At 40.5% G+C, this 14246-nt stretch overlaps 1 pseudogene; it reads left to right on the forward strand.

Moving 5' to 3' along the window:
* The first annotated feature begins 4101 nt into the window (after nt 1–4101).
* LOC101583916 lies at nt 4102–4979 on the forward strand (annotated as a pseudogene).
* Nucleotides 4980–14246: the final 9267 nt, after the last annotated feature.

The following is a 14246-nucleotide window of genomic DNA, read 5'->3' on the forward strand; positions in this document are numbered from 1 at the left end:
TCAAGCCAGCCAAACCTGCCCTGAAGGCATTTGGAGCCAATAAATAAATAAATAAATAAATAAATAAAATAAAATAAAATTCTGCCAACTCTGCCTCTTCCTGAGGCAACATGAAAAAAAAAAGGATGCATAGTTTGTGTATTGTGTGGTGTGATGCATGTGAAGTTATGTTTATAGTAGAATATTTATTAGCAGAATGTGTATTTGTGTGGTGATGTGTGTGTGTGTGTGTGTAGTGCGGTTGTACTGAAGAATGGGAGATACATTTTTATCAGTAGGAAATGGGGAGTGGTGCTGGAGATTATGTCTATAACCCCAGTACTCAGAAGACTGAAGCAGGAGGACTGCTGTAAGTTTGAAGCCAACCTGGGCTATATAGTGAGTTCAAGACCAGCCTGGACTACAAAGCAAATCCATATTTCAAAAAGAAACCTCCCAAGAAACCATGCTGTGCCCCACCAACATCTCAGAAGCCTCACTGAGCTGTGACCCTCCAGCCCACCCTGCCCCCCACCACTGTGGAAACAAAGCTGAGCCCCAGACAGCTTTGGAAGCCTTGTGAGCCCTGCGCTACCCCCAGCACCATCAGAGGAGGCTCACTCACCTGTACCCCACACTTACACCTTCTTGAGAGCCTTGCTGAGCTGTACCCTGCCTCTCCACCATGGCTGGAGCCTTGCTGAGCTATGCCCTGCCTCCCCACCATGGTTGGAGCCTTGCTGAGCTGCAGCCCACAAGCCCATCATTGTGGGAGCCATGCTGAGCCCTGGACATCTTTGGAAGCATTGGTGAGCCTACCTACCCCCCCAAATGAAGCAAGAGCCTTGCTGACCCATGCCCCAGCCCCCTCCCCCATCTCCACAGAGCCCAGATAAACTTTAGGAGCTTTAAACACGTCAAAACGAAGGAGCAAGATTCCTCCCGATCATCATTTTCCCTTCCTTCTTTCCTTTCTGTAGTCTTTCCTTTCTTTATTCCTTCCTTATTTCCTTCATTTATTCCTTCATCTCCTCTTTTCACTACTTGGAATAGAACCCACTTAAGATCAAATACTGAGACGACCCAGGCCGCGGGATCCTAAATAGACCCAGAGCGCAGGCCCGGCGAGTGAGTGAGACGACCCAGGCCGCGGGATCCTAAATAGACCCAGAGCGCAGGCCCGGCGAGTGAGTGAGACGACCCAGGCCGCGGGATCCTGAACAGACCCAGAGCGCAGGCCCAGCATGGAACCCTTCAGCAGAACTCCCTGCAAAGAGGCTAGAGGCAAGACCCACCCAACTGATTCAGGAGCAGAACATCTTGCCAGAGAGACACAAAGGGTTCAACTCTAACACCTGCAGCAGAAAGAAGTGGAGCACAGCAGCCAGATCCAAACAACACCCGCCTGGAGGAATCTGAACTTCGTAGATCCGGACCTGGTGCTAAGGTAATAATTCTAAGTTCTACACCAAAGGTCAGAAGACAGTGGTATATAAAATGACAAAGAGAAGGAACAAAATGCAGTCTCAGGCCCTGAGTCCACCCAGTACAAATGCAGAAGACACTAGCACTGAGGAAACTGGAAATCATACACCTGATATCTCTGAAATAATAGCGTTGGCAGTAAAGAATCAACTGCAGAAAGGTATAGAAGAAATCAGATCAGAAGTAATTTCGGAACTAAAAAAATGTAGTGGTAACTATAATCAAAGAAGTACTAAGTGCTTCTAAAGAATACACTGATAAAAAAAAAATAGAGGAGAATATAAAAATGATGGAACCCCTGAATAAACAATTTAGGAAAGAAATAGAATCTATGAAACAGGTTCAAAGTGATATACAGGAAATTAAAACCTCAATCACAAGCTGGCAAAACCGTTTGCGTAAAAGTGAAAATAGACTTTCTGACCTGAAAGACACCATTGCAGCTAGTGAAAAAGTAAGAAAAGATCTCTTTAAAACAACTAGGATGCAGGAAAAAATAATTCAATACCTGCAAGACGATGCAAAGATGAACAATGTGAGACTAATAGGCATCAATGAGAAGGAAGGAGTCAATACAAATGATATAAAAAGAATATGGGCAGAAGTAATAGCAGAAAACGTCCCAAATATGGGGCAACAATCTGACATTCCTGTAACCGAAGCATATAGAACTCCAAATAGTATCAATCCAACGAAAACCACACCCAGACACATAATAATCAAGATTCCAGAAATTCACCATAGGAACAGTATACTAAAAGCCGCTAAAGAAAAGAAACAGATCACATTTAAAGGAAAACCCATCAGAATAACGGCAGATTTTTCTTCACAAACCATCAAGTCAAGAAGAGCGTGGAGCAAAGTACTTCAAGTCTTGCAAGAAAACAAATTCCAACCCAGACTGATCTATCCTGCAAAATTCTCTTTCAAATATAATGGAGAAGTGAAATATTTTCATGACAAAGAACAACTAAAGAATTTCATGATGACAAAGCCAAGCCTACACAGACTACTAAATGATGTTCTAGAGAGGGAGCAAATTGATCACAGCCCCATGAATGAGAATGGAAAGAACCTGCCAAATAGGGCAAACAATTAAACAGAGGAGAATAAGAGGTATACAATAGTAGTCTTTCAGTTATTCTTTTGTGTTCAGCAGCAGAATAATTTTACCAGCACACCCTAGAAATGGACTTCTCTTCCACTTGATGAGTCATGATTCCACCTGAGTCTACAGGGTGGATTTCAAAGAAATAGCTGTAGCTCAGTTCCACAAGTGACGCCTAGCCACCAGTAACTGTCACGGTCATTATGCATGTCCACAACACCCTAGAACTTTGTGCAATATCCTATCCTCAAACTGTTAGAAGTGCTGGTCATTTACTTGCCATTCCAGTATTTATCTTATGTTTTACTCTTAGTACTTCTTTGCTATCATGAAAACTTTTTCTTAGTTCAATTGTTTTGAAACATTTAATTTTCTGAATATTGCTTAATCTTAATTTTTGTTCTAAGATTTATACTGTATCTTTGACTTACAATTTATTTAAAAGATTGTATGGTATCTTCTCCTAGTATTAGAAACTTTAAAAAGTATATTTCCATTTTCTGTTGACTTTTAAAAAAAAAAGGTTTGTATCTATGTTGTTTATTTATTATTTCTTGCCTATATCTTGTAATATGAGAAACTACTTTGGCAGTAACAATACACAATGTACTAACCATTGTTACTCTCCTAAAATCTTATTTTGAGATTTTGTACCATTGTTTTTATTTTTTTTCTTTAAAATAAAATAACTGATGTCAAAAAAAAAAAAAGATCAAATACTGAGCTTCTAAAAAAAAATGAAGGAGCAAAAGGCAATTTCAGACCTTCAGCCCACCCCCCCAAAAAAAAAAATTCAGGAGACAAGGACATAGAAGAACTTGAAAGTCATGCACTTTAAATTTCTGAAATGAGGGGGTTGGGGAGATAACTCAGTAGAATAAGCACTTGACCTGAGTTCAATCCCTGGTTCTGAAAAAAAAAAAATCTGAAATGATAGTAAAATGAAGTAAAGAAACACTCTGTCAGGCTATAAAAGAAGTCAGATCACAAATAATCTCTCAGGTTAAAAAAAGAAATGATAACAATCATGAAAGAATTACTAAGCACATCTAAAGAAAATATAGATTTAAAAAATAGAGGCAAATAGAAAAATGATGGAAACACTGAATGAACAATACAGAAAAACATTAGAACACATGAGACAGAGTCAAACAGGTGTCCAGGAAATTAAGATTCCCACTGAAAGCTGGCAAAGCCACCTGAACAAAACTGAAGGTAGACTTTTAGACCTTCAAGACAGCATTGCAGGGGCTGGTGAGATGGCTCAGTGGTCTAAAGCACCTACTTAGAACAAGCTTAGCAAAGCACAGGGACTGCGGTTCAGTCCCCCAGCACCACATGCCAGCCAGCCCCGCCCCCTGGTGAGCTGAGCAGGCAACACACACACACACACACACACACACACACACACACACCCCATAAATAAAATTAAAAAAAAAGACAGCATTGCAGTTAGTGATTGAAAAGGAAAGCTCTCTTTAAAAATAACAAGGAGGCTGCTACTGGGGGCTGGTGGCAGTCGGTCCATCCATCCATCTGCCCGTCTGCCTGCCTGCCTGCCCATCAGACAAAGCCTAGAGCCCGCTCTGGAGCCATGTCCTCATCAGCTGGCAGCGGCCACCAACCCAGCCAGAGCCGTGCCATTCCTACCCTCACCGTGGCCATCAGCGATGCCACGCAGCTACCTCATGACTATTGCACTACGCCCGGGCCCGGGGGTACGCTGTTCTCCACCACGCCCGGAGGGACCCGAGTCATTTATAATTGAAAATTTCTGTTGGATCATCGAAATTCTCCCATGGCTCAAACCCCACCCTGCCATCTGCCCAATATCCCAGGAGTTACTAGCCCTGGCACCTTGATCGAAGACTCCAAAGTAGAAGTAAACAATTTGAACAATCATGACAAGAAGCACACAGTTGCAGGGGATGATTCTCAGTTTGAGATGGACATCTGACCTGCTGCAGGAACTGAGGGAAAGCAGCAACCCTGATGTGATCCACAGGACCAGCAGTGGGAAGAAAGGCAGAACCAGCAGCCTCTAGTGCTACTCCCACCTCCCCTCTTCCCCAAGCGCCAAGAAGATGAGCTGCATCTGGCTGTTTGTTCTCCTGTTTCCTGCCCTCTGCCCAGCTGGACAAATCAGTTTGAAGGCCCTAGAGGCATTTCTGTAGCACTAAGCTGTCCATTGAAGACAACACTTACACTGCCTTCCCTGTCTTATCCCTATTGAGAATTGCCCTATTCCTCCTCAAATTCATCTCAAATCTGGTATCAGCCTACCAACAGCTCCCTACCTAGAAATGTGGGGGAGGGATACCAAGGTTCGGCAGGTTCTTCCTTCATGTTCTTTACTCTTGTTTCTCCTCGTGTCCCACCCCTGGTTCAGTGCTGGGTTCTGGGTCTCTTTGTTGTTGTTGTTTTTTCAGAACCAGGGTTCTGGGTGTTTAAAACCAGCAAAGGGAAATGATAGAAAGCTGCTTCCCCTTTACCTGAGGTATTTGTCCTTAGGGACCGAGCAGCACAAGTTTATGCAACTTTGGTAGCATTGCTCTGTGATACTGTTTGTAAATCTGCATCCCCTCTTTCCTTTGGGAGGAATGTCTTCTGTCTTTAGTGTTGTAGTTTCTCTTCCCATTCTTGTACTTCGCACATTTGTACAGATATTTGTAAAGTCAGCCCTCCATAACCAGCTGTTCTCTGTTCTTCTGCCTCTTCTCTTTCCACGTCTTGTTGCCACAGAGTCCTCTCACACTAGGAGCTATCCAGGTGATTTTATCTGCTCCCAGAGCAGGACAATTGGCGGTAACAGACCCTCTGCCTTCCACTTGATGGGGAAAGCCTGGCCCTGGGTTCTACTGGACAATACCAAAAGACCATTGAGCAGCTTGAGTACTCAGTCCCAGTCAATTTTTAAAATCCATTGACCACTGTGCTATTTGTTATCTTGACTTGCAATTTCTTATGTTTTAAATTTAAAGTTGACTTTTAGAAATGTTCTTAGGGAAAAACTACATTTTTTTTTTGCCTATTTCAATCTGCTTTGTTTGGCTACTGAAATAGATAAGCATGGATTTATTTGTTTTTTGTTTTGTTTTTTTTTTTTGTTTTGGTTTTTTTTTTGCGGAACCGGGGATTGAACTCAGATCCTTGCGTTTGCCAGTCAAGCGCTTATCCTACTGAGCCATCTCCCCGGCCCCGATAAGCATGGATTTAAAAGTGTTCCTCCAAGGTTTCTAGCCATTCCACTGTATAGTGAATTCTTCCTCTCCTTTCTTCCCCTCTTCCATCTCTCTTTTTTTCCTTCCCTTTCCTCTGCCAGGCCATTTTTCAAACCTACATCAAAGATATCTCAAGAGCTGGTATCTGATAATATCTGTCACTTATGTGAAGAGTGACATTTTATTTTTAAGATGACTACAGACCTATTTTTAGATATGTTTTCAATACAATTGTGAACAGCAACTTTTTAACTAAACATCTTCCAGTGTTAGGAAGGTAAGAAATTTCCGTGGCTGAGTCTGCTGTTCGGTGTCATTGTCCTTTGTGGTCCCCTGCCCACCCCCTCAAATTTCTTCTAAGCTCTTTCCTTGCCCTTGGGTTTTGGATGTGTGTGTTTGAAATTTGGAATGAGTGGTTTGTAAAACTGGACCATTCTGCCTTGCTGTGGGTTGTTTCAAGAAAGCCTCACTCTTATCCTTTTGCTCTTCCATTTGGCCTTCTCCCCACTCTCCTGGTATTGCTGACTGGCACAGTAACCCCAGAAGAGGACTCCCCTGTAGAAAGGCAGACATTATCCCTTCAGGGGAAGACAAGTAGAGCAGCCACTGGTGTCCTGGACATTTCTGGTTGGGTTCTTATTAAGAGGTTCCAAGGGGAGAGTAATAGGCCCATTGGCTAAGAAATAAGAACAAATGCTGTTTTTCTTTTGAATTATGAGAACGAATTTGCGAAGACATTTTACAAAGAGAAGGTGTTTGCAGAATTTTGTCTTTTGCTATAAAATGTGAATAGTTCAGAGTGAAAACCTCTTGTGATGATTGATGTCTCTCAGGAATAAGCTGGATCTCCAATGTTTTGGGGGTGCTTGAGTCTCACAATCAGTAATCAGAAAATATTTTGTTTAATGTATCCCTCTTATTTTATTTTATTTTTTGCGGAACCGGGGATTGAACTCAGGCCCTTGCTCTTGCCAAGGAAGCGCATATTCCACTGAGCCATCTCCCCGGCCCCTCCCTCTTATTTTAATTAAACTTCAAATTTTGCTTTACTTTGTCTTGGGAAAAAAATAAGAAGGAATCAGGAAATAACAGTTCAACAGCTGCAAGATGATGCAAAGCAAAACAATATAAGACTAACAGGTGTCAATGAAACAGCAGGAGTCAACACAAAGATAGAAAAAGACTATTTGAAGAAGTAGTAGCACAAAATTTTCCAACCATGAGAAAGTATCTGACATACAGTTAAGTAAGGCATATAGAAATCTAATTAGGGGCTGGTGAGATGGCTCAGTGGTCTAAAGCACCTACTTAGGACAAGCTTAGCAAAGCACAGGGACCATGGTTCAATCCCCCAGCACCACATGCCAGCCAGCCCTGCCCCCTAGTGGGCTGAGCTGGCCACCCCCCCACACACAAATAAATAAATAAAATTTAAAAAAAAGGAAATCTAATTAGCCATAACCAAATAAATCTACACCCAGACACAACACAGATACCTACAAAAGTATCTTTCAAAATTAATGGAGAAATAAGATACTTCCGTAACAAATAACAATGGAAGAAATTCATGACTACCAAACAAACCTTGCAGTACTGAAAGATGTTCTAGAAAAAGATAACAATGACCACAAGTTCAAGAACAATAGAAAGGAACCACCAACCAGAGAAAGCAGTGAAACAAAGGGGAAAGGAAGGAAATAACAGCAAGAAAATAACATGACAAAATAAGTTAATACATATCAGCTGTAACCATCAGTGTAAATGGCCTGAATTCAATCAAATGAAGCAATCTGGCAGAGTGGATCAAGAAACAAAATCCAAGGGCCTGCCAAATAGCTCAGCGGATTAAAGTGCCTACAAGCAAGTGCAGGGTCAGAGGTTCCATCCCTGGGCCTGTCATGCTGGCCCTGCCCCTGGGGTGTGCTGAGATGGCAATTGAGACTGGGCATGGTGGCATGCACCTATAATTCCATCTCTTGGGAACCTGTAAACAGGTGGATCACTACGAGTTCAATCTAGTAGTGAGACCCTGAACACCCTGTAGACTGTTCCCTAAGATAAAAAAAAAGAAAAGAAACAAAATCTAACAATGTGCTATATACAAGAAACACATTTAACTGCAAAGTAAATTCACAGAATGAAAGTCAAAGCATGGAAAACAATACATGTGACAGGAATCTAGAAAAAAGCAAGGATAGCTATTTTGGTTGCTGATGAAGCAAACTTTAAACTAAGAATGATCAAAAGGGATAAAGGGGGCTGGTGAGATGGCTCAGTGGTCTAAAGCGCCTACTTAGAATCAAGTTTAGCAAAGCACATGGACCGTGGTTCAATCCCCCAGCACCACATGCCAGCCAGCGACGCCCCCCCCAACACACATAAATAAATAAATAAAAATTTAAAAAAAAAGGGATAAAGAAGGTCACTACATACTTATTAGGGGAACAATGCAAGAAGAAGAGATAACAATCATATAGAGAGAGAGAGGGAGAGAGAGGGAGAGAAAGAGAGAGAGAGAGAGAGAGAAAGAGAGAGAGAGAGAGAGAGCCCAACAATATAAGACATATTTTCACAGGCATGAAAAATCCAATGAGCAATAACACAATTGTAATGAGGGGTTTTAACACTTCATTGTCACAAAAAGGTAGATCAACTAGGTAGAAAAAAATCAAAGAAATAACAGAACTAAACCAAACTCATGAAAAAGTGAACTTTGCAGAGTGTTCTACCCAACAACACTGGAATACACATTCTTCTCAGGTGCACATGGGATTTTCTCCAAAATAAACAATATGCTATAATGGAACTTAGAAAAAATGGGGTATACCGATGAATGTCCATTTTGTATCTGTGTATTCAAAGAGGTTGGGATAGATATATAGTTGCATTCTCTTAATGAATAGAATGATTTGTTCTAATGGTGTTTGTAAATAGGATCACAAGTCCACATCTTGTACAGCAATTAACCACTAAGAAGAATATATGCAGTGTATTATTTGTTGAAACTGTACTTCCATTTGATTTGAAACTGTCTCATTGCTATCTGTTTATCAATAAAACTTTGAAAAAAAACCAATATACTAGCACATATGCTTAAGTAAATGTATAAGAACTGAAATTATCCTGTGCGTATTATCAGACCGTAGTGCAATGAATTTAGAATTTTTTTTTTCAGAACTGGGAATTGAACTGAGGCCCTTGTGCTTGCCAGGGAAGTGCTTATTCCACTGAGCCATCTCCCTAGCCCTTGAATTTAGAAATTATTGACAAAAGAAATCACAAAAACTCCATAAACACATGGAAATTAAATAACACCTTCGTGGAAAATCAATGTGTCACAGATGAAATTAACAAAGAAATTAAACAATGTTTACAATCAAACAAAAATGCAGATGCAGTTTACTAGAACCTGTGGGACACAATGAAAGCAGTCCTAAGAGGAAAATTTATAGAAATGAATTCTCACATCAGGGAAACAGAATGAGCCCAAATAAATAACCTTAGGCTGCACCTCAAGCTCCTAGAAGATGAAGAGTAAGTCAAGCCCAAAGCCCAAATAAGGCAGGAAATTATTACGATGAGAACAGATATGAATGCAATGGAGACTAAGAAAACAGTACAAAGAATTATTGAATCTAAGAGTTGGTTCCTTGAAAGAATAAATAAATTGATAACCCCCTAGGCAACCTTATCAAAAAAAAAAAAAAAAGAAAAAAAGAAAAGAAAAGAAAAAAATTGAAATCCATGCAATAAGGAATGAAAAGGATGAAATCACTACAGATCCTATAGAAAGTCAGAAGACCATCAATGCCTACTTTGAAAACCTTTACTCTCACAGGATGGAAGACAGAAGAAATGCACAGATTCCTTGACATGTATGAACTACCAAAACTGAATCCTGTAAGACATTTAGAGAGGATTTAACATGAATTCTTCTCAAACTCTTCAATGAAATTGAAAGGAAAGCAATACTCCCAGACTCATTCCTGGAGGAAAGTATTACCCTGATAACAAAACTAGAGAAAGACCCAATCAAAGAAGAGGACTATAGGCCAATCTCCCTAATGAGCATAGATGCAAAAGTCCTCAATAAAATACTAGCAAAGAGAATGCAGAAAATCATCAAGAAGATTATGTACTGTGACTGAGTTGGATTCATCCCAGGAATACAGGATGGTTCAATATATGCGAATCAACAAATGCAATACACCACTGTCTTAGTTATTTTTGTTGTTGTTGTTGTTGTTATTGTTGCTGCTGCTGGGACAAATACCCAACACCCAAAATGAAGGAAAGAATGGTTTATTTAGCTCATAGTTTGTGGAGGTTTTAGTCTATATATAGTTGGCTCCAAAGCAGAGTGACACAGGGCAGAGAGCAGCAATTTATGGTGGCAGTAAAGGGCAAAGAGCAAAGGGGGTGGCAGCAGCTCAGGCAGCTAGCTAGCTTCTCTCCCCTCCTTACACTGTAATGTAAATTGCCCACCCTAGGGTCAGGGTGTAGCACTCACACCTGCAATCCCAGCATTGGATCAAGAGTCAATCACAAGGTGCTTGAGATAGCTCAAAGGTCTAAAGTGCCTGCTTAGGCAAGCTTAGGCAAAGGCACAGGGACCATGGTTTGATCTCTTGCACCACATGCCATGCCAGTCCCACCTATAGGGTATGCTGAGCTGGCCACAAAAAAAAAAAATCAATCACAAACTCCAGAAACCATCCCATGACTGCATGAAGCTTTGGAAGGACAACTAGACACAAACCATAGCAACCACATCAACAGAACCAAAGACAAAAATTACATGATCATCTCAGTAGATGCAGAAAAAGCCTTTGACCAAGTCCAACACCCATTCATGACAAAAACCCTATGGATAATCAGAATAGGTGGTATTTACCTCAATCTGATAAAAGCCATCTATGACAACCCAACAGCCAACATTATACTAAATGGACAATAAATGAAAACCTTCACTTTAAAATTAGGACCGAGACAAAGATGTCCACTATCACCACTCCTATACAATATAGTTCTGGGAACATTAGCCAGAACAATTAGACAAGAGCAAGAAATAAAAGGAAGAGTGATTAGAAACGAAAAAGTGAAATTACTTACAAATGACATGATACTCTACATACAAGACCTTGAAAACTTCAACAAAAGACTTCTAGATTTAATAAACAAATTCAATAGCATAACAGAATATAAAGTCAACGCTCAAAAATTCAATAGCATTTCTGTACACAAACAACAAACAGGCTGAGAGAGAAATTAGGGAAAGTAGGCTTTCACAATAACATCCAAAACACTTTGAAATACTTAGGAATCAATCCAGCAAAGGAAGTAAAAGATCTATACTCTGAAAATCACAGTACTCTGAAGAAAGAGATTTCAGAAAATGGAAAGATATTCTTCAATTGTGGATAGAAAGAACTAACACTGTAAACATTGCTATACTTTCCAAATTGTTATAGAGACTCAATGTAATCCTTATTAAAATACTATTAGTATACATCGAAGATCTAGAGAAAAATTCCTAAAATTCATCTGTAACCAGAAGAGACCTAGAATAGCAAAAGCAATCCTGAGCAACAAAGGCAATGAGGGGACATCACAATCCCTGACTTGAATTCTGCTACAAAGCTACTATGATAAAATCAGCATGGTGCTTATAGAAAAACAGACCTAAGGATCAGTGGGACTGATTAGAAGAGGCAGACACAACTATAAACACACTTAGTCACCTTATCTTTGACAAACAGGCCAAACATGTTTACTGGAAGAAAGATATCCTCTTTAATAAATGGTGGTGGTAAAACTGGCTTTGCACATGCCAAAGGCTAAAATTAGATCCATGTCTATCACTATGCACTAAACGAAAGTCAAAATGGGTCAGATATTTAAATATTAAAACAGAAACACTAAATCTGTTGGAGTAGAAAGTAGGTAGGAATCTTGAAGATATAGGCGTAGGTAAAGACCTCATAAGCAAAACTAAACTGCACGAGGGCTGGTGAGATGGCTTAGTGGTCTAAAGCTCCTACAGGGACCGTGATTCAATCCCCCAGCACCACATGCCAGCCCGCCCCGCCCTCTGGTGGGCTGAGCTGGCCACACACACACACACACACACACACACAAATAAATAAATAATTAAAAAAAAAACTAAACTGCATGGGAAATACTTCAAGTAATCAACATCTGGGATTTCAACTTTTTGAAAAATTTCTGCCTGTCAAAAGGAATTACCAACAGAATAAAAAGAAAACCTACAAATTGGGGAAAAATTTAGCCAACTGTCCCTCAGACAAAGGATTTCTATCTAGAACATATAAGGAATTTTTAAAAATCAGACCCTGGGACTGGGGAGACAGCTCAGTAGAACAAGTACTGGGCCTGAGTTCAATCCTTGGTTCCGGGAAAAAAAAAAAATCAGGTCCCTAAAATTCAAAGACCCTATCCAAAATTGACATCTGAAATGAATATACACTTCACAAATGAAGAAAAACAAATAGTAGGGGCTGGTGAGATAGCTCAGTAGTCTAAAGCACCTACTTAGAACAAGCTTAGCAAATCACAGGGACCGCGGTTCAATCCCCCAGCACCACATGCCAGCCAGCCTTGCCCCCTGGTGGGCTGAGCTGGCCACACACACACACACACACACACACACACACACATAAATAAATAAAAATTTTTTAAAAAGAAAAATAAAAACAAATGGTAAATAAATATATGAAAAAATGTTCAACATTATTGGTCATTCAAGAGATGCAAATTAAAACAACACTGAGATTTCATCTCACCCCAGAAAGAATGGCTGTCATGAAGAAACTAACCAACAACAAATCCTGGAGTGGCTGTGGGAACAAAGGAACCCTTCTCCACTGTCCATGGGAGTGTAGAGTGGTACGAGCACTATGGAAATCAATGTGGAGATTCCTCAAAAAATTAAGATTGGACATCTCATTCAACCCTGCTATTCTCCTCCTGGACATTTTTCCAGAACTCAAAACATCCTACCACACCAATATTCATGCACCTATGTTTGTAGCAGCATGATCTGTCATAGCTAAATCTTGGATACAACCCAAATGCCTATTAACTGAGGAATGGATAACAAAAACGTGCCATTTTTATACCATAGAATATTACTGAGCTACAAAAAAAGGATAAACTTGAGATTTTTTTTTCTTTTTTCTTTTTTGGCGGAACCGGGGATTGAACTCAGGCCCTTGCATTTGCCAGGGAAGTACTTATTTCACTGAGCTATCTCCCCAGCCCCATCTTGGGATTTTTGTAGGTAAATGGATGCAACTAAAGACCATACTCATAAGTGAAATAAACCAGACCTGTATTGTCTCGTTAAGAACTAAAAGAGTGTAAGACCCTCAAAGAGTAAATAAGATCCAAAATGTACACTAGATACTGTGGAAGGGAAAGAAACTGTTCAAGGGAAGGAACAGCTGGGATGGAAGAAAGGAGAAAAGAAAGAAGAGAAAAAGAAATACGTATGTATATACATAGGACAGCTTGCATAATTACACTGCTGGTTTTTGATGACCTACTGAAAGGAGCAATTAATGCTTAAATTATTTTTCTCCTTAATTTTTTTTGGGGGGGCTCAGAACTGGGGATCGAACTCAGGCCTTTGCGCTTGCCAGGGAAGCACTTATTCCATTGAGCCATCTCCCTGGCCCTCTTCTTAATTTTTATTTTTTTAAAATTTATGTGTGTGTGTGTGTGTGTGTGTGTGTGTGTGTGTGTCCAGCGCAGCCCACCAGGGGGCGGGGCTGGCTGGCATGTGGTGCTGGGGGATTGAACCGCTGTCCCTGTGCTTTGCTTAGCTTAGCTTGTTCTAAGTAGGTGCTTTAGACCACTGAGCCATCTCACCAGCCCTCTCCTTAATTTTTTATAACTTTTTGGACCAATCTTAGGTGCTTATATCTGGTAATCTGAATAACTAATTTGAAGACAACAATATGCAATATAACAACCATTGCTGAATTCCTATTATATTGTTTAGTGAAATTCTGTATCATTTCTATTTTTTTTTTTGCTACTTTTTATTCTCTACAAAAAAATAAATAAATAAAAAAGAAAGAAATGGGGAGTGGTGAGGAGTAGGTTTCTATATGCCGAGTGGTATCCGGTGTGACGGCATATTGTGATATGCATGCAATGAAGGGTTCGTCAGAGGATTGTGGGTATGTGCAGAGCGGGTGTGTGTTAATGTAAAGTTGCGCCGAATATAAGCTGAGTGATGTGTGTGTGTTGGGGGGCTAGGGGGTAGATCTTCAAGCCTCAGATACAGAAACCGGCCTTGCCTACCCTGAGCCTCAACTTCTAGCTAAGTGCCTGCCTGGCAATGCAAGGACCTGGGTTCGATTCCCCATACCACATGCTATGCTGGCCCCAGAACCCTGAGTATGCAGTGCTATGCCATGGAGGCACAT

The sequence above is a fragment of the Octodon degus genome, unplaced genomic scaffold (assembly GCF_000260255.1).
Source record: "Octodon degus isolate 3935 unplaced genomic scaffold, OctDeg1.0 scaffold00073, whole genome shotgun sequence".
NCBI lineage: Eukaryota > Metazoa > Chordata > Mammalia > Rodentia > Octodontidae > Octodon > Octodon degus.